At 38.7% G+C, this 22,085-nt stretch overlaps 1 pseudogene; it reads left to right on the top strand.

Moving 5' to 3' along the window:
- Nucleotides 1–11,141: 11,141 nt before the first annotated feature.
- On the top strand, nucleotides 11,142–20,127 carry LOC145792434 (crocetin glucosyltransferase, chloroplastic-like; annotated as a pseudogene).
- The last annotated feature ends 1,958 nt before the right edge of the window (nucleotides 20,128–22,085 follow it).

The raw sequence follows: 22,085 nt of genomic DNA on the forward strand, positions 1-22,085 counted from the left end.
GTGCCTCGTTTTGGCTTAGACGCTCGTTACTTGCATATGTGTTATCTGTTTAGTTGTTTTAAAGCCTCATCTTGCATCTCCCCCCCCTAGCATCATGAAGAGAGGTAGACCCCCGGTTGGCCGAGATCGATCGGAAGACAGGTTGGAGAGATTGGAAAGGTTAGTCGAAGGCTTGGTTCGTGAGCAGAGGCAATCTAGGCCGCAGGATACTGGTACCACTTCTATGCATGCCGAACAGACGAATGGCCGATATGCAGCTCCACCCCCTCCGGTGCCACAAGTGCCTCCGCAGCAAGCTTTGTATGGGAACGACACGATAACTCTAATCAGAGAGTTCAAGAAGATGAAACCGCCGAGATTTCAGGGAGGCATAGAACCAATGAAAGCCGAGGCATGGGTTTTAGAGATGGAGAAGTTGTTTGAAGTTTTCCCCAGTACAGACGCTCAGAAGGTATCTCTGGCAGCATTCACGTTAGACGACGATGCTCGTAGGTGGTGGATGATGGTCCGAGAAAGCAATCCGGGTTTGACTTGGGCAAAATTTTTGGAGTTGTTCTACAACAAGCATTTCCCCCTCAGCGTCCGAGACCGAAAGACCACGGAGTTTCAGAATCTGGTCCAAGGGAACAAGACGGTCGCAGAATACGATCGTGCCTTTACTGAACTGGCGAGATATGCGCCTCATATGGTTGATGACGAGTATCGAAAGGCGAGGAAGTTCGAAAGTGGGTTGCGTGGGCCGATACAAGATCGGGTCAATATGCTCAATATGCCGACGTACGCCGGAGTACTGGACAAGGCCATCCTGGCTGAAGCTAATTTAAACCGATACCAGAGTTCAAGTGAGGGTCAGAGGAAGAGACAGAATTATGATAGTCGCCGAGTTCCGTTCAATGCCAAGAAGAGGAATGGAAGCACCTCGGGCTCTACACAGAAGAATAACATCGGGGGAATACAGGCGAGGCAGGGCAGAGTTTTTGCATTAGTACCAGGAGACGCCCAGAATGCCGAGGCGGTAGTGTCAGGTACCCTCTCAATTTGTTCTCAAGATGCATACGTACTGATTGATTCGGGTTCTACGCATTCATTTGTGTCCACTATATTCGCCGAGAAGTTGGATAGAGAATTAGAACCCCTTGATTATGTATTATCTGTGTCTACCCCATCTGGGAGAAATATGATTGTTACATCCATTTATAGGGCGTGTATTGCTATGATTGAGAGTGTAGAATTGTTAGTTGATTTGATGCCATTAAACATGACTCACTTCGATGTTATATTGGGAATGGACTGGTTAGCGGCGAATCATGCATCCATTAATTGTGTTACTAAGAACGTCACATTGAAGACCCCAAGTCAAGCCGAGGTCATTTTCCAGGGTAAAGGAGTTGTACCCCCACCTTACTTAATCTCATCCATGAAGGCCTACAAGTTGATCCAAAAAGGATGCAAGGGTTATTTATGCAGTATACTAAGTGATCTGAATGGAAATGTTGAGTTAGCCGACATACCCGTTGTTGAGGAATTCCCCGACGTCTTTCCGAATGAGTTGCCTGGCCACCTTGTCGATAGAGAAATAGAGTTTACTGTGGACGTCTTGCCAGGAACACAACCTATCTCCAAAACACCCTACAGAATGGCTCCAGCTGAACTTAGAGAACTGAAATCGCAATTACAAGAATTGTTGGATAAGGGATTCGTCAGGCCGAGCACTTCACCGTGGGGGGCACCCGTTTTATTTGTTAAGAAAAAGGACGGCACACTTCGTCTTTGCATTGACTACAGAGAACTTAATAAGGTGACCATCAAGAACAAGTACCCATTGCCTAGAATCGACGATTTGCTTGATCAACTACGAGGAGCACGAGTCTTTTCCAAGATTGACCTTAGGTCGGGCTATCACCAGTTGAGGGTTAAAGCCGAGGACATTGAGAAAACTGCTTTTCGGACAAGATATGGCCACTACGAATTCTTGGTAATGCCCTTCGGAGTAACCAATGCCCCAGCAGCATTCATGGACCTGATGAACAGAGTCTTTAAGCCGTACCTAGATGAATTTGTCATTATTTTTATCGACGACATATTGATCTATTCTGGGAGTGCGAGCGAGCACGAGAATCATCTGAGACTTGCCCTGCAGACCTTGAGAGATAAGAAGTTGTACGCCAAGTTAAGTAAATGCGAGTTTTGGCTTTCCAGCATTTCGTTTCTAGGGCATGTGATTAATGAAGACGGTATATCAGTTGACCCCAGTAAGATTGAAGCCATTGTGAATTGGCCGACGCCGACCAACGTGTCCGAGATTCGTAGTTTTCTGGGTTTGGCAGGTTATTACAGAAAGTTTGTAAAGGATTTCTCGAGGATTGCAGTGCCATTGACACAACTAACGAAGAAGGGAACAGCTTATGAATGGACCGACGAAAGAGAATCAGCTTTCCAGGAGCTGAAGGCGAGGTTGGTTACAGCACCAGTTTTGGTACTACCATCAGCTAACGAAGAATTTCAGATTTACAGCGATGCTTCACACAAAGGTTTGGGTTGCGTTTTAATGCAAAAGGGTAAAGTCATAGCGTACGCGTCTCGTCAATTGAAGCCCAATGAAAAGAATTATCCTACCCATGACCTGGAGTTAGCTGCCGTGGTTTTTGCTCTGAAGATCTGGCGTCATTACCTGTACGGAACATCTTGCCAAGTTTTCACCGACCACAAGAGTCTGAAATACTTGTTCACCCAGAAAGAGTTAAATATGAGGCAGAGAAGATGGCTCGAGCTACTGAAGGATTATGACATGCAGATTCAGTACCACCCAGGTAAGGCAAATTCCGTAGCCGACGCATTGAGCAGGAAGTTAGTTGGAAGTTTGGCGTGCCTGACAGCGGTTTCGGTGGAACCAACTATTATTGAGGAAGTGAAGACTAGTCAGAGGGAGGATAAATTCCTCAAGAAGGTAACTGATGAATTCGTCACCAAGCCGAGGCCGGGATACACTATAGAGAATCAGGTGCTTAAGTTTGAAGGAAGATTGTGCGTGGCCGACGTACCAGAGTTAAAAAGGAAGATCTTGCAAGAGGCCCATAGTTCCAAATTTGCCGCTCATCCAGGGAGCACCAAGATGTATCGGGACGTAAAGCGGACCTTTTGGTGGCCAAACATGAAAAGAGAGATAGCCGAGTTTGTATCTCAGTGTCTGTGTTGTCAGCGAGTGAAGGCAGAACACCAGAGACCAGCAGGACTTCTTCAACCCTTGCCAATTCCTGAGTGGAAATGGGAGCACATCTCCATGGATTTCGTAGTGGGCTTGCCGAGGACGCAAAGAAGTATGGATTCCATTTGGGTTATAGTCGACAGGCTTACTAAGTCAGCTCACTTCTTGCCTGTCAAGACCACATTCAATGCCGACCGACTTGCCGAATTGTACGTGAATGAGATCGTTAGACTTCATGGTGTGCCGATGTCCATTGTGTCAGACCGAGATCCGAAGTTCGTTTCTAGATTTTGGCAGAGTCTACAAGGAGCCTTGGGAACAGAGTTGAGATTTAGCACAGCCTTTCACCCCCAGACCGACGGGCAGACAGAAAGAATGATTCAGACACTCGAAGACATGCTCAGATTGTGCGTGCTAGATTTTCAAGGAAGCTGGGAATCGCATTTGCCATTAGTGGAGTTCGCGTACAACAACAGTTATCAAGCCAGCATAGGCATGGCGCCGTATGAAGCTTTGTATGGAAGGGAGTGCAGATCGCCGATATGTTGGACTGAAGTAGGAGACAAAGCTCTAATTGGCCCCGAATTGGTTCGAATGACAACTGAAAAGATCAAACTCATTCAGCAAAGGATTAAGACTGCACAGAGTCGACAGAAGTGTTACGCCGACCAAAGGAGGAGGGAGTTAGAATTTGAAATTGGGGATCATGTATTTTTGAAGGTCTCGCCGATGACAGGAGTTTCGAGATTTGGGAAGAAGGGTAAACTTGCACCCCGATATATTGGGCCGTTTGAAGTTCTTGAGAAAGTTAACACCGTTGCTTACAGACTCGCTTTGCCGCCAGATTTGAGCCAAGTCCACAGTGTGTTCCATGTTTCAATGCTGAGAAAATATATCCGAGACCCACTGCATGTAATAGATTACTCCGGGGTTGTAGTTAATGAAGACTTGGGCTACGAAGAGAAGCCGATGAGAATTATCGACAGACAAGTGAGGCAGTTGAGAAACAAGTCGATATCAATGGTGAAAATCGAATGGGAGAAGCATTATGGCGAGGAGGCCACATGGGAAAAAGAAGAGGAGATGAAAATCCGTTACCCGGAGTTATTCGTAGGACAAGGTAACTTAAGTTTGGGGACCAAACTTCTTTAAGGAGGGTAGACTGTAGGAACCCGCACTTTATGTCCTTATCATGTTCATGAGCATCGGTACGATTATGACTTGTTTAGCTTGCATGTGTATGTTGTGATTTGTTTTGCTTGAGCTAATGCGATCCATGTCTTGATTTGAAGCCTTGTGATTTGTCTAAGTGTAGTATGCTTGTCTTGTTCCTTCCTTTAATGTGAAACTTAGGTCACGCCTTGCCCGATGTTATTCCAAGCCGAGGTCATCCTTAGTCTAGTATTAGTATCTTGAAACCCCTTGTCGACCTCAGTCCTTGCCTTGACCACATTAGCCGAGATGTTACCTTGCACCAAGTGATCTCGTCCTGGAAGTGGTATGACCTAGGCCGAGGTGTGGCGCATCTAGGCCAAGATGTGGCACAGCTTAGTCAAGTGTTGTCCCTCCTAGCCGAGGTCATTGACATCTTAGTTGCCGAAGTCTTTTGTTAGCCGATGTCACTCCTTGCCGGAGTGCCACTCCGTGTAGCTTGTTAAGTATGCCTTGTTGTTAGCCGATGTCATAGCCTGTCAGAGAGCCCATACCGCTTTGCTTGTTGAACACCCTTCCACCATGCTTTGTCTGGCCTGTCAGCCACCTTTTCAGGATGAACCCAACCAATCGCCGCCACGTGTCTCAGCAGAGGGTTAACCCCAGAACCGGGTATAGAAAACTATCATTTTGGTGTCATAACCTTGTCTTGTAGAGAGAGAAGCTCTAGGAGGAAGAAGAGTTTTAGAGTGAGGAAGTAGATCTTCAAGCTTGATTTCTAGAGATCCAACCGTTAGATCCGCGTTCTAAGGTTAGATTCTTGATCTACTCGTGATGTTCTTTATGTTTATGTTATTGCATTGCATGATTGAAAATGATTTGTAAGCCATGCATCGTTTTGAAGCTTGATTTTAGAAAGAGAAAATGACATTCATGTGTTCTTCAAGAAAGTCTTGTTTTGATCCGAAAGCTTTATGCCTAGATTCACGTTTTGTGTTTGTTCTTGCATGATTTCCAAGTATGGGTACCCAGGTCCATGTTTTCAAACTCATAGCACGAAAACCTCAGATTTGTGATGGCAGAGTACGATCAAGCATTCGTATTTTTCATGTTTTCACACTCATGTTCTTCATGTTCATCAACAGAGGGAAACCCAGAGTTTCCCGACCTCTTTTCCTTGCATGTGGCCCTCGGGGACACACCTCGGCGAGGAGGTGTGGAACCTCGGCCTAGACCTGGTTGGTGCCCAGCATGTTTTCCCGAAAACATTTGTGTATATGAGAGACTTGTTTGAAAGCGCATTCAATAGGCTTTGCCATGTGTTGTAGGACTTGGGCTTGTCTCGACCCCGACGTGTGAAGAAACGATGTGAGTGGTATTTTTAATAAAGCTATGTTACACTTGCTTTCATAAATCCCGTCTTGCCTTGTTTTTGAAAAGTACTTGATCTAGCATGAATGACTAATCCCTATTTTGTATATCAAATACTATCTTGTTTTGATGACTTGTCTTGACAGTCCTTAGTGCTAGAGGACTATAAACTTTCGCAGCACATCTTGTCTTGACAGTCCTTAGTGCTAGAGGACTATAAACTTTCGCAGCACAGCTTGTCTTGACAGTCCTTAGTGCTAGAGGACTATAAACTTTCGCAGCACAGCTTGTCTTGACAGTCCTTAGTGCTAGAGGACTATAAACTTTCGCAGCACAGCTTGTCTTGACAGTCCTTAGTGCTAGAGGACTCTAAACTTTCGCAGCACAGCTTGTCTTGAAACTCTTGTCTTGATATGTCATCACCCCTTGAAATAAGTAGATGTTATTAACATCCAAGGAACTTGAAAGCCGGCAAATGAACTTGATTTCCCTCTTGATCGAAAAGTATGCTATGTATAGTTTTGAAAGAAATCTTGGATAGCAATCATGCAAAACCTTTATTTCTAGTATCATTCACTGAGTATCCAAGCTCACCCTCTCTATATATATGTAGGTGATGAACAAGAAGGCATTGAGGCCTAGACGTGATTGCCGATGTGTTTTGGGTGCTTTGCCGACATGTTTTGGATTTGCGTTTTGCATCGTCTTGAAGATTATGCTTCTCGGCTTATGTTTTCTTTGTTTGTTTTGGCATATGTCGGCTTGAGAAGCCTTTTGGTCAGGATGTATTTTGTGTTCCATTTTGTTGTATCTAAAATTGTAAGACTTGTAAAGATGTTTGATGTATGGCATTCCATTGGACTTATGCACGGCTCTCATGGACAACTCGGTTTATATGTATATTTTGCTTCCGCTCTTGTAAGCCCCATATTTCATACTCTGATTGTGTGTGATTTTTGTAAGACGGCCTTCGGTAACCTCGGGTTACTGGCCATCACGGCACCAAACTACTAGGGGCGGTTTGGGGGCGTGACATGGCACATGTTTTGGCCACATTGGAATGTCTTCTAAGAAGTGACGAAGCCATTTTGCTTCTTCTCCTGCTTTGTTTAAAGCAATTAACTCAAATTCTATTATGGATCGTGCGATGCATGTTTGTTTCGTGGATTTCTAAGAAACAGTAGTGCCTCCCAGAGTAAAAACATATCCACTAGTAGATTTTGAATCTTTAGTGTCCGATATCCAATTGGAATCACAATAACCTTTAAGTACTGCTAGATATCGAGTAAAGTTCAAACCACGATCACGAGTAAATCTTAGATATCTAAGAACCCGAATGATCACTTTCCAATGGTCTTCTCCGAGATTACTAGTGTACCTACTTAATTTACTGACTGCATAAGCCATGTAAGGACGAGTACAATTCATTAGGTACATTAGGCTTCCAATGATTTGGGAGTATTTTAACTGAGACACTGAATCACCTTTATTTTTCGATAAATAAAGACTGATGTCTACAGGTGTTCTAGCTACATTCATATTATCCTTGATAAATTTATCAAGAATTTTCTCAATATAATGTGATTGAGATAACGCATATCCGTCAGATATTTTAGTAATTTTCATTCCTAATATAACATCTACGACCCCCATATCTTTCATATAAAATCTTTTGTTACGCATTTGCTTAGTTGATTTGATCATGTTTTGACTGCTTCCAATGATAAGCATGTCATCCACATAAAGACAAACTATGACATATCCTTGGTCAGTGTTTTTAACATAGACGCATTTGTCACGTTCGTTTATCTTAAACCCATTGGTAAGCATTGCATGATCAAATTTTTCATGCCATTGCTTAGGTACTTGTTTTAATCCATAAAGAGACTTTACAAGCCGACAAATTTTCTTTTCTTGCCCCGACACTACAAACCCATCGGGTTGCTCCATATAGATCTCTTCATTTAGATCACCGTTTAAGAAAGCTGTCTTAACATCCATTTGATGTATTTCTAAATTAAACAACGTTGCTATAGCACTAAGCATGCGAATGGATATTATTCTTGTCATAGGGAAATAGGTGTCAAAATAGTCCAGACCTTCCTTTTGTCTATAACCTTTTACTACAAGCCTTACTTTATACTTCTCTATTGAACCATCTGCTTTTATTTTTCTCTTGAATATCCACTTATATCTAAGAGGTTTAGAACTAGGTGGAAGATCTAGCAATTTCCAAGTATGATTTTTCATAATGGATTCAATTTCATTATTAACAGCTTCTTTCCACAAAGGTGCTTCAGGACTTGTCATTACTTCCTTAAAGCTTTGAGGTTCATTTTCTAACAAGTATGTCAGAAAATCTGGACCAAAGGATTTTGATGTTCTCACTCTCTTACTTCGTCTTGGTTCATCATCAGTTAAAACCTGTTGGTTGAAACCATTACTAGTTTCTTGTATTTGATTATCATTAGTCTTTTGACTTTGTGTACAATCATAAGTTATTTCCTGTGAAATTAATTCCTATCATTTATTGTAAGGAAAGATATGTTCAAAAAACACAGCATTCCTTGACTCTATAATAGTGTTCACATTTATATTAGGCATTTCTAATTTACAAGTCAGAAACCAATATGCACTACTATTCTGAGCATAACCAATAAATACACAATCTACTGTTTTTGGTCAAATCTTAGTCTTTTTAGGAACAAGAACTTCAACATTTGCCAAATACCCCCGTACTTTTAAGTATTTGTAAGAAGGTGGTTGACCTTTCCACAATTCATAAGAAGTGCTGTTGGTTTTCTTGTGGAGTATTCTGTTAAGAACGGACCCAATTTTGAATTTTAATTTCCAAAAACCAAATTGGAAAATTTTGATTTTAATTTTAGAAAAATAAAATTCAAATGTTTTTGGCCCAAAAAGATAGAAATTGGGCCAGACAAGCCCAACCCAACCTTACACTATGCACAAGCCCAGGCCAGCCCGACTGACTGAACGGACGGTATGTGGTGTTTTTTGAGTCCAATGGGTCTAGCCCATTTTGCTCATAACCTCTCTCTCTACAAAACTTGGGTACCCTTTGAGACACACCCCAAGTTCCAATCCCAAGCCTTATAAACTCATTCAAAACTTTCCACTAAATTAATGTGGGACAAGCCTTATTCAAACCTTTAAGGATTTTCTACCAAAACTCCATTTCCATGGAGCACACTTTGGCTTTAATTTCTTATTCACTCGATAATAGTTTTGAGCAACCAAATATACCACGTGAATTACAACGCGGCATAGAACGCGTTACCACTTAGACCTGCCAACTTTAATGTACAGGTCCTACCTAAATAATTGACCAAAGTTAGGAAAAAATTCTGTTTTCCAGAATTTTTCCCAACCATTTCTAACAAATTTATCATTTGGATTAACTAGTAAAAAGACCAATTTAAACCCAACTATTTAATACCTCTCTCTCATTTTTTTTTTATTGATGTTCATTTTTTATTTACAGAACAAATTTGTCCACAACTTTTTTTTTTTTTTTTTACAAAACTTTAAAATATCAACATTTACAAATTTTATTAGTGTTTGATTCAGCATTATGTATTGCACTTGGGGTCATCAATAAAATTTTTTTTTTTTTTACTGATTAACAAAAATATTTTGTAGACCTTGAAATATGTTACAAATCATACACAAAAAATAAAACAACATTTGAAAATGTTGGCATTTCCATTATTTAGTAAACAACTTAAAAAGATAAAATAGTCTTTTGAATAGTTATTCTTTTTTTATAATTTTTCAAATAATTCTGAGATTCATTAAAATAATTATTTCTAAACATCTAACAGTTTTTTAACCCGGTGTGGCAATTCTTAGGGGACACCAGCGGTAATAATTGGCTCCAAATTTGTGCTCCGCCCCATGCTTCAAATGATGACATGGATTTGGCTTCAAACTTTGCGTTATTTTAAAAAAATGATTAAAAGTTAATTTTTTAATTTTTTTTAAAATTATATAAAAAATATAAGTAATGATATCACCCAAAATTGGTTAAAAGTTTGCATCTGGCTACTAACCTACTTTCTAAAAGAGCCTTTTGTGAATGTCTTTTTTTTTTTTTTTTTTTTTTGAAACAGTGAAGTTTGGCAAATGCCAATTTGGCACAACCTTTGAGCCTAAAATTTAAAAAATCATTAAAAAAAATTAAAATGACAATAAATTATACCAAAAAAAAAGTTAAAGATTTTTTCCCCTCAATTTTTTACAATTTTTATTTATTTATAAAAAGTCAAAAAAATTATTCTAAATATACTAATTTTTTTACCTCATATTTTTAGCTAAAAAATCAAAATATTATTAAAATAGCTTATTTCCAAACGAGAACTAGTAAAATAAAAGAGTTTAGAAATTATTAATATAAAAAATAATAGAATAATAAATTTGGCATAATGATGCAGCGCAAAATGCAAAGTAGTGACAATCTTAAAATTCGTTGATTCAACCAGAATATTGAAAGTAAGATTCTTCTCTAAACTCGATTCATAAAGAATACCGAGAATAAATGCTTAATAATGATTGATTCACAAAGAATATCCGAAATTAGAACAAAAGAGTATAAAACTTGAAATATATTAATTATCAAAAATTGAAGATCCCTATGGTTTACATCCATTATTTACAAGCAAAGACAGACCTAACTTGACTAGGAAATAATCAGAATTGGCAAAAACCATAATGCAATACGGAAATAAGAAAATATAATGAAAATTATCAAAAATATAAAATATTGCAATAAAATAAACTACTAATATATGCTTCCATGACTAGGGTAGATTTTTCAGAATGGGATTATGAGGTTTGTACTATAAGTAATTGAAGTTTCAAATCTTTCCAAAAATGACAAATTCGTGACATTGACCACCCAAATCATGGAATTTGCCCAAAATCCACTGGGGTCCATGATATGAATCGTACATAAAATCACGTTTTCCATTGACCCACCAAATTTCACGCGATTCCGAATCCAACTTATTTTTTGCCTTTTCATTGCATATGCATTTGATCTAAGAATTGTATGGCCATGTATGCTACATCACATAGCAAGTGGAGAGCAAGAACGTCAAAAATGGCAAATGACAATTTACAACAAAGCCTTAATAAAATTTGACATATCAAAATTTAAAAGTTTAAACAACGTGGAGTCGCCGATGTTTTTTAGCATAGTCAGAGCAATATCAACATTTATCAGACAACTCTACCAAATTGCACTCTGAATTTTCTAATACAATTAAAAAAAACTTAACAAACGTAATCCCAAACATCATACACAGTCTCAATCTAATCCATATATATGATTTGCCTCACTCAACAAAACTCAATACACACAAGTTTCATCAATCGAAATAGACTCATTTTCTCATTCCATTGATTACCCAACATGGTGCATACTCACATAGTCCTCATTTCTGTTCCATTTCAAGGAGCCATAAATCCAATAATCCAATTCGCCAAGAACCTCAAAAGAATGGGTGTCAAGGTCACCATACTCTCAAGTGTCTCTGCCCAAAATCGCATGGCAAAAGCCTCTTCTTCAACCCCAGATGGCCTAACCTTCGTTTCCTTCTCCGATGGCTACGATGATGGACTCAAACTGAGTGATAATATTGAACACTTCAGGTCCCAGAACAAGCTTCGTGGCTCCAAAGCCCTCTCAAAACTCATAAAGGCCAGGTCTGACGAAGGCTGCCCTGTTACAGGTGTGGTCTATGCAATGCTTCTTCCATGGGCTACTGAAGTGGCACGTGAATTCAACCTTCCCTTCGCGCCTCTTTGGATTCAACCAGCCACTATTTTTACTCTGTATTTCCACTATCTTAATGGCTCTGGTGATTTGGTTAAGAAAATTTGCAATGACCCTTCGTGTGCCATTGAATTACCGGGTTGGGAAAGCTCACTAGTCGCGATGTTCCCACTTTCATGCTTCCTTCTAATACATTTAGTTTTGGATTATCGGGATTTAAAGAGCAGCTAGATGCACTCGATGCAGAAGTTAACCTGAAAATACTAGTAAACACATTTGATGCATTGGAATCCAAGGCATTAAGGGCTACTGGAAAGCACAACTTGACTGCAATAGGTCTGCTAGTCCCATCAGCATTTTTAGATAGAAAAGATCCGTCTGATAATAATTTTGGGAAAATCAAGGGATTATGTCAAGTAGTTGGATTCGAAGCCCAATCATCAGTCGTGTACATTTCGTTTGGAAGCTTCTTTAATTTGCAATTGCAAGTGTAAGCAAAGTATAATGCAGCGGAATAAAAATTATGGTCATACCTTTCAAACAGAGTCTAAATTGAAGGATCACGTGGGTAAATCACGTGCTTCCTGAATCTGGTCAATCAACCCAGCAATGGGGTGATATTACAATAGTGAATATCACCACACAAACCACAGTGCAAATGGCTTTGATCGTTGTTTTTGGGAGAGAGTTAGTATATGGGAAAAACTCAAACATACGTTATTTTTCTATTAATTACCCATATCTCATATATCAGATATATAATCTATTTATCTCATTTATCCATATTAGTTGTATGAGATAATATCTGATATCTATATCATCTATCCATATCAGGATATGATAGATATATATCCTAAGTGGTTATCCAAATAGGTTTGAATTTGAATTCAAAAACCCATTTGGATAAGGTTCAAAAGGCTGAAAAGGGTCATGCCACATGGGCGCCCATTTCTAACATCTCCCACATGCACATGAGTTGGCATGACACTGCCACATCTCTATTTCAATCTCCCCCAAAATAAACAATCTCATACTAGCCAATGCACTGTGCGACCGTTGAGAACACCTGCAAGTGGGAGCTCTATACTAGAAACTCAATATGAGTCAGCATAGAGACATCAACCCAAAAAGAACAGAAATAGTGTCTCATGTACCTAGATCCATCTAGCTACATCAGTCCAAAAAACATCTCTAATCCCTCAAAGAGCATGTTTGACTCTCCTAGGTCCCGCATTATATTCACACCCAATCAGCATCCTATAAAGAGCGATGTGAGTTGTCGACAGTGAATATAGAGCAGAGATGTAGAACTAGATGATCTTCCCTTCACCCTCATATCATTCAATTTGAAATTGACCGCTTTCCCAGTAATGTCCCTTAAAGTCGAATCATACATGACCGCAGGCAACATACCAAAGTAGCTGAACATCAACTCCTCATCTTATGACATAGTCAAAGGTCACAAAAGGCACAAAGTGAACTCATTTAGGGAAAAATGACTTTTAGGACTCACACGGTGAAGAAACAGGGATCCATTCTTTCACCTCGCTAACGGGTTGATAAGCACATACAGTATGAATGCACGTTATAGTGGAGTAACTCTTCCAAAGAGTGATGTTAAACTCACACACTATACAGATCTTAGTCTAGTCGCCCTTAAGCGCACAAGTCGCTTCCTAGCGTCTAACTCGAATTCTCTATTTGCTCGCCTCTCAGGCATCAAATGAGATCTCGCATCTAGCTATCCATAACAGGCATATCATGGAAAAAGTGGGTACTCTCATGTCCATGGTCGGTCTCTAACAAGGCCTCATCTTGGCTCCAACCAAGGCGACATAGCTAGTGGATAATTTTAGCTTCTAGTCTCATCCTTACTCGCTACCTAGCGCTAAGGGCGATTGCTCGTGTGAGTGAGCCAATCTTGCCTGCTAACATCAATTTAATTATTTTGTGTATGCTAATTCACAAACCATTGGTAAAAGTAGTAAACATAAATGTGTAATAGAAACAAATATGAATACTAATGGCATAAATATCCCCAAAAAAAATGAGTTCAACTGAATACACATAAAAATATCACCACCTACGTAGTCCTAAAGCCCTAACATGGGTAAGATAAACATCTCTAGCAATGGGCTTAGTCAAAGGGTCCGCAACCATGCGACTCGTAGGGATGTGCTCCAGGATCACTTCTTTCTGTGCCAAAATGTCTCTGATAAAGTTGAACCTCACATCAATGTGTTTGGTTCTGCCGTGGTATTTAGGATCCTTAGCGTAAGCGAGTGCAGCCATGCTGTCACAATGGATAGTCACAGGGTCTGAAGTGTGTGTGACAACATCCAAATGCTGAAGGAATCTCCTCAACCACACGGCTTCCTGAACGGCAGATGAACAAGCCACAAACTCAACCTCCATAGTCGATAAGGCGATACAGGATTGCTTCTTACTGCTCCAAGAAATAGCACCATCGCTAAGCATGAAAGCATATCCTGAAGTAGACTTACGCTCATCTAGGTCTCCTCCCCAATCAGCATCACAATAGCCAACTAGATGTAGATCTGAACTCTGGTAGCAAAGTGTGTAATCTGCAATCCCTCTAAGATATCGTAATATCCTCTTAACTGCTTTCCAATGAGCTGGTCCTGGGTTGGATTGGTAACGACTCACCAATCCAACTGCATAACAAATGTCAGGACGTGTACACATCATAGCATATATCAAGCTTGCAACAGCATTTGCATAGGGAACACGGGCCATCTTTTCATTTTCTTCTTGAGTCTTAGGACCCATATCAAGGCTTAGGCTCTCGCCTTTTGCAACAGGAGTATCAATGGGTTTGCAGCTCTGAATCTAGAACCGCTCTAGAATAGTCTTAATATAAGTCTCTTGAGACAAACCAAGAAGTCTCCGAGAGCGATCCCTAAGGATCTTAACACCGAGCACATAGCTCGCCTCACCCATGTCCTTCATCTCAAATGTAGAGAACAACCACATTTTAGTGGCAACAATCATCTCCTTGTCATTTCCAGCCAATAATATATCATCTACATATAATGACAATATCAGAAAAATGTCCTTGGACCGCTTAACGTACACACAATGATCTTCATCAATCATCGTAAACCCATTAGAAACAATGGCTCGATGAAATCTCAGATTCCACTGTCTGGATGATTGCTTTAAGCCATAAATAGATTGTTGAAGCTTGCAAACTTTGCGCTCCTGACCTACTGCCACAATGCCTTCTGGTTGATCCATATAGATCTCTTCATCCAATTCTCCATTGAGAAATGCAGTTTTAACGTCCATCTGATATAGCTCTAAGTCTAACTGAGCTACTATAGCCAGGATTAGGCGAATAGAGGCAAACCTTATAACTGGTGAAAAAGTTTCCTCATAGTCCACACCCTCTCGTTGGGTGTAACCTTTCGCCACTAGGCAAGCCTTATACCTTTCTATGGAACCATCCGCCTTGCGCTTGATTTTGAGAACCCATTTATTCCCAATAGTCTTGCGCCCTGGCGGCAAATCAACCAAGTCCCAGACATGATTTTTTTTCATAGACTCTATTTCTTCATCCATTGCAGTACTCCGTTCTTTACTAGCAGGGGATGAGAGAGCCTCTTTGAGATTCTTAGGCTCCATCTCATCACTCGGAGCAATCATGAATGCTTCTCCTTCAATTTCAAAACGACGACGGGGTATAACTCCACGTTTGCTTCTACGTAGTTGAGAATCCTGAGAATCCTCATCCATTGGATCTAATCCATGGGCAGGTAGATCACTCCCACTGTCCCTAGGAGCTTGAGGAATTATTTCCTCATTCTCTACTAGGCTACTAGGTGCGCCTTCAAGTAGATCCTCTATCTCATAGAGTTCTACTTCTCTAGTTACCTCACCTCTGCTAAGGAAATCCTCCTCTAGGAAATCCACATCTCGTGACTCAATTTCAGTCACACTTCCATCCGGATGCTCCCCAACAAACACATAACCCTTAGAATGCTCACTATAGTGAATGAAGATACACTTCTTTCCTCTAGGGCCCAACTTCCCAAACTTATGAGAAGCGTTGTGTATGTAAGCTGCCGAACCCCAAGGTTGCAAATTGCCCAAATCAGGCTTTTTGCCTGTCCACATCTCATATGGGGTGGAAGGAACTAATTTAGAGGGCACACGGTTAAGGACGTAGGCAGTAGTCAACAAAGCATCTCCCCAATAAGAAATTGGAAGATTAGCTTGCGCCATCATTGATCAAACCATGTCAAGCAATGTGCGATTCCTTCTCTCCGCTACACCATTTTGTTATGGAGTCCTAGGAATTGTCAATTGCTTGATAACTCCTTTTTCCTCACAGAGCACTTTAAATTGCTCAGATAGATACTCACGTCCTCGGTCAGTCCTTAGAGCCTTAATGCTCTTGTCTAATTGATTCTCAACCTCATTAACATACCGACTAAAGCAATCTAATGCTTCTGACTTGTGAGAAATCAAATAGACATGACCAAAACGCGTGCAATCATCTATAAATGTGATGAAATAAGGGGCTCTATGCCTTTCCCTCACATTCATTGGTCCAAATATATCAGAATGAATAAGTTGCAATGGGATAGATGCCCTTGTGGCTTTCCCAAATGGTTTCCTTGTTGCCATTCTAGCAAGACAGTGCTCACAAGTAGGCAAAGTGACTCTAGTGAGTGGGCCTAAAAGACCTTCTCTAGCCAATCTAGTCATCCTGCCTTGCCCTATGTGGCCTAATCTAGCATGTCATCTCATAGAATCATTATCACAAAAAGATGCAATATTAGAAACAGAGCCATTGGCATTTTTATTAAGACTAGAATCATCCACATCCAAAACTAAAAAACCATCTGAAAGATAACCAAAACCATAAAAAATTGTTCCCAAATAAATGCTAACACCATTATTCTCAAAACAAAAGCTAAAACTAAGGCTCATCATGCTAATAAATGAAACTAAGTTTCGCCGAATATTCGGAGCATAAAGAACATCATGATGATACAAGGTGCGCCCTCTTCGCATTTCCAGCTTGAATGTGCCAATGCCAAGCACCTCCACACTGGAGTCGTTCCCCATGTAAACTTTTTTGCTCCTAGCAGGTACTCGGCGATAATCAACGAACCCTACTCTGTCCCTCGCGATGTGGTCTGTTGCTCCGGAGTCTACAACCCAAAAAATGAGGAGAATGAGCAATTAATGCTTGACTAGACACAAAGCATTGAATGCGAGAAATTAAGTAAGGGAGTACCTTCTTCTCAATCCCGAGCAAAGTGTCATTCTTTGTTACTGTTAAAGCATGTCAATTTAGCCTTTGCCTTCTTACCACCTCTCTTGCCCCTACGCTTGAAATTTCTAGCGCCATTGGGCTTAAGCGCAGCTGCTGCTTGCTTCTTAGGGGCACCTTTTGCTTTTCCACGTTTGAACTGAGAAGTCCTACGTGAGCTTGACTCAACCACCATAGCAGAACCATCAGACTTAGCTGCCTCAAGGCGCTCCAGCTTCTAGCTCCAAATGATGCGATATGTCTTCGAATGTTTTCACACTCTCATTATGCATCATGTTCTACTTCATCTACTCCCAAGAATTTGGCAGAGAGCGTATCACAGCCTGTACTTGCTGCTCTTGAGTCAAATTGTACCCAGCAGCCGCAAGCTCACGTATCATGGCTGACATGACTCTCAAATGCTGCTTCATCGAGTGATGCGCCCTTTTCTGATATGAGTCAAACTTCATAGTCAGTCTACGTAGCTTTGCCAAAGAGGTAATACAAAACTTTTTCTTGAGAGCTTCCCACATCTCAAATGCAGTCGGGCAATGCTCAAACTCACTAATCAAGTCGTTATGCATACTGCTCAACATAGTAAAGCGCGCACACCGATCTTTGTTACGCCAAGTCTGAAAGGCTTCAAGATCACGATGATGTTGAGCTGTATTGCCCTGCTCTGGCTCAACCATCACTTGTTCATGTGTGGTCAACACTTTTTGCTCATTGAGGAGGTATTGGATCTTACGGCGCCATATATCATAATTGTTGCCATCCAATTTCTCTCCCTTAGTTAAGTCTGCCACCACTGTCTTAGCAGCCATTTCTACATACAGAGTAAACAAATGCGTAGGGGATATTAATGATAGCAACACAAAACAAAATATTTTACAGCAAAAAAGAATCTAAATTAAATAATGATAATTTTACACATGTCTCAAGATCGAAAATTTGCTATGCTCGTAATCATCTCTTGCGCCTCTAGTGATAATTATCAAAATTTAATTTAATTCCATGCGCAAAAAACAATCAAACAATCTCCCACTACTTATGGCATATACAAAGCATGATAAATTCCATACAATAGCATCTCAATGCAAATTTACAAACAACTCATGGTATATTTATTTAATAATGGAATTCAAATAAATAAATAAATAACTAATCATGCTTCTTTAATTGCAACATATTACAAACCCAAAAAATATGCTGTATTCAATATTCAGATTATGCCATAATTAAAGTGTACATCATTTTGAAATTTTCTGAAATTTTTTAGAATTTTAAATAACTAATAAACACACATAAAATTAGAAATAAAAAAAATCCAGAAACTGATAAACAGAAACAATATTCAGATTATGCCATAATTAAAATGTACATCATTCTGAAATTTTCTGGAATTTTTCTAAAATATTCTAGAATTTTATTCTGGAATTTTAGATAACTAATAAATACACATAAAATTAGAAATAAAAAATCCAGAAACTGATAAACTGAGACAATATTACCAGTAAATAGTAAAACCTTTTAGAAGTCTACAATAAAAATTTCAACCCTAGAAAATTATTTATGCAATACCAAAAGCATTTTAAAGCATAAAACATGAATTATTAACACAGAAAAAATATTTTTTATTTTCGTAAAATTTTCAAAATTTTACAAAATGTAGAAAAATTAATTCTGAGTCTAACAATACAAACCACACATAAAATAAATATGTAATGAATTAATTATGATCATTTAACGCGATACAGAATTAAAAACAAAACAAACAGTGCCTTATGCATCAGCAGCCAAGCCAGCCAAGCCGTCGGAGGAAAACGGTGTGGCTCAGCGCGCGGCTCAGCGCGCGGAGCGCGTGCGTGGCGCGAACGGCGCGCGCGTGGACAATGCTGCTGACGCGCGCGTGATGGCGCGTACAGGCGCGTCGGCAGGGCGTGGGAGCGCAAGGGAGCGGCTCACGGCGTCAGGTGGCGCGTGCAGACCACGCAGCCAGGGTGTTTTCTGGTCCGATTTTTGTACTGCCGGACTCCTTTTTCAAAATAAAACCATTTATGGTATTAAAAAAGACATTAATGAACATAAAAAAAATATATTTATGCTCTTAATCTAATAAAAGTAGATTTTTTTTCTCCTTTACAAACATTCATGTATATAATGTATACATATACATATAAAAATATACACATGATTAAAGGAAACACGAAAATATCCATTAATGCTCTGATACCAATGTAAACAAAGTATAACGCAGCAGAATAAAAATTATGGTCATACCTTTTAAACCGAGTCTGAATTGAAGGATCTCGTGGGTAAATCACGTGCTTCCTGAATCTGGTCAATCAACCCAGCAATGGGGTGATATTACAATAGTGAATATCACCCACACAAACCACAGTGCAAATGGCTTTGATCGTTGTTTTTGGGAGAGAGTCAGTATATGGGAAAAACTTAAACATACGTTATTTTTCTCTTAATCACCCATATCGCATATATCAGATATATAATCTATTTATCTCATTTATTCATATTAGTTATATGAGATAATATCTGATATCTATATCATCTATCCATATCAGGATATGATAGATACATATCTTGAGTGGTTATCCAAATAGGTTTGAATTTGAATTCAAAAACCCATTTGGATAAGGTTCAAAAGGCTGAAAAGGGTCATGCCACATGAGCGTCCATTTCTAACAGCAAGAAATGGAAGAGATTGCACGTGGGTTGCTGGAAAGCAATTGGCCATTCTAGTGGGTGTTAAGAGTTTTGCCAGATGGTGAGAAACAAGAAGACAAACTAAGTTGCAAAGAAAATTTGGAAAAACAAGGTTTAAGAGTGCCATGGTGTTCTCAAGTGGAGGTTCTTTCACACCCTTCCATGGGATGTTTCGTGACTCATTGTGGGTGGAATTCTACATTAGAGAGTTTGGTTTTGGGCATTCCGGTTGTGTGTTTACCGCAATTTACAGACCAACCAACAAATGCGAAGCTTTTAGAAGATGAATTCAAGACCGGGGTAAGGGCAACGAAGAATGATGAAGGAATAGTTGAAGGTGATGAGATCAAGAGGTGCATTGAATTGGTTATGGCAGATGAAGAGATTGGGGAAGAAATAAAGAAGAATTCTAAAAAATGGAAGTATTTGGCAAAGGAAGCTGTGAAGGAAGGTGGATCCTCTCACAAGAATCTTAGGACTTTTGTGGACGAGATTGATGATGGTTTTTAGTTGGATTAACATTTTCATCTTAACAGTTGTGTTTGTGTGTAAGATTTCTTCATGTGTGATTCTATATATATATATTTTTTTTCTTCTTCTTGTCAGGAAATAAAAATTAATGTTTCTATATGGTATCACTTTTTTTCAAAAGGTTTTATAGTGCATTCAATAAAATTATTTGCTTAGTCTTCTCTGTTTTTTTCCTTCTTAATTTTCCCATTTTTTTATTTTTGGTTTGGTATGAGTTATTCAATTGGTGGGGGCTGATGTGGGTTTCTCCAAGTTTCAACTGCTCTACTTCTTTGTTGGTTGCATGGATTCAAATCAGAGTCAGCTAAACCAACAATTTTTTAGTGTCTTCAACTTCTGGAATTTGAGGAACTCATGCGAAATAGATAGCAGAAAAGTTTAGTTAATTAGTAACCAAAAATAAAGAATATGAAACTCATCATTAAGAGGAAAAACAAACAGTATATATGACCCTGCAATGGGGACAAGAGGGGAAATTGAATATAACAAAATGGGAGTATCATCTAATTGAGCTATATGTGTGCGAGAAAAATAAGAAATTCAAGCTTAACAACCTAACATTAATAGAAAGTTTTGACTGAAACATTTTGAAAAAGAAAAATAAATTCAAGCAATTCAACCAGTGAATCCTCATATTGAAATGTAAAATCAAGTTCAGAGTTTTTGGAAAAAAAACCTATATTTGATCACCTATGCTGACTTATTAACGAAGTATTCTATACAATATTACATGAGTGGGAATCCCGTGTGATTTGGGTTCCACGCCCATATAGATGTTGTGTATAATATTTAATATTTTTTTTTGGTATATACCCCTTATTGTTTAGTACGAAATGTTAAAAAAAAAAATATATATATATATATATATATATATATATTTTATTTATATTCCATTGTTTCCTTGAATGTCTTAATGTTTGGTTAATCAACTAATATATCCTAATAGTTAAACTTAATTGCTATCAAGTCCTACTAAATTTGTCGCTAAAAATATTTTTTAATTGAATCCCACTTTGATCTCTCCACATAAAATCGTGATAGTTAACCTTTGCACTTCTGGCCAAGTGTCAATTTGTCCCTTCTATTACTCCATTATTTAAGTTTTTAATAGAATCTAGTCATGTAACAAACATGTGACTATGAAATGAGGATAAGAGAGGAAAATCATTCTCATTTCCAAACAATATATATTTTGTCCTACATGATAAGTATGTGAGAGATATATAATACAATATGTGTGTGTATGTGTCTGTGTTCATATGCTGAAAATTAGAACAAAAAGGTAAGAAAGTCGAACTTTTGATATTAAATAATAAAAATAAAAATAAATAAAAAAAGGTAGCAAAGAAATTGAAGAATTTGTTACTGTGGAAAACAAAATTTCATTATTCCAATTTTTGGAAAACCCTAATTTATTTCCTTAATCATTCACAATTTATGTTTTGTTTTAGTGGAATACAATTACAATTTGATGTAAATTTTAGGACGAAATGCGTATAGACTGAAAATTTGAGTGATTTTTCTCTTTTGCCATCATTTTATAGTCCTATGTTTGTGACATTATTGACTTCTATTAAAGACTTATATGATAGAGTAACAAAAGGAAGACATTGACACTTGACTAGAAGTGCAGAGAGTTGATTGTTATGATTTCATAAGTGCAGGGAGTTGATTGTCACGATTTCATAAGTGCAGGGAGTTAATTGTCACGATTTCATATGTAAGGATCAAAGTGAGATTTGACCAAAAGTGTAGGGGACTATCACGATTTCGTGTGTAGATACCATAGTGAGATTTGGTGCAAAGTGTAGGAGTGCAATGTGTAATTTACCTATTTTTTTGTCATAATTTTTATAAATTGTCATTAAAACTTACAATTAGTGACAATTTCTGTGACGAATTTTTTAAACTGTCACTGAAAGTTGAAAATTGGTAAAAAAAATTGTGACAAATATTTTAAACTGTTGTTAAAACTTATAATTAGTGATATTTTTTAAAACAAATTTCAAACTGTCATTGAAAATTAA

Source organism: Camellia sinensis, chromosome 6 (assembly GCF_055761805.1).
Source record: "Camellia sinensis isolate YWXY chromosome 6, ASM5576180v1, whole genome shotgun sequence".
NCBI classification, from domain to species: domain Eukaryota; kingdom Viridiplantae; phylum Streptophyta; class Magnoliopsida; order Ericales; family Theaceae; genus Camellia; species Camellia sinensis.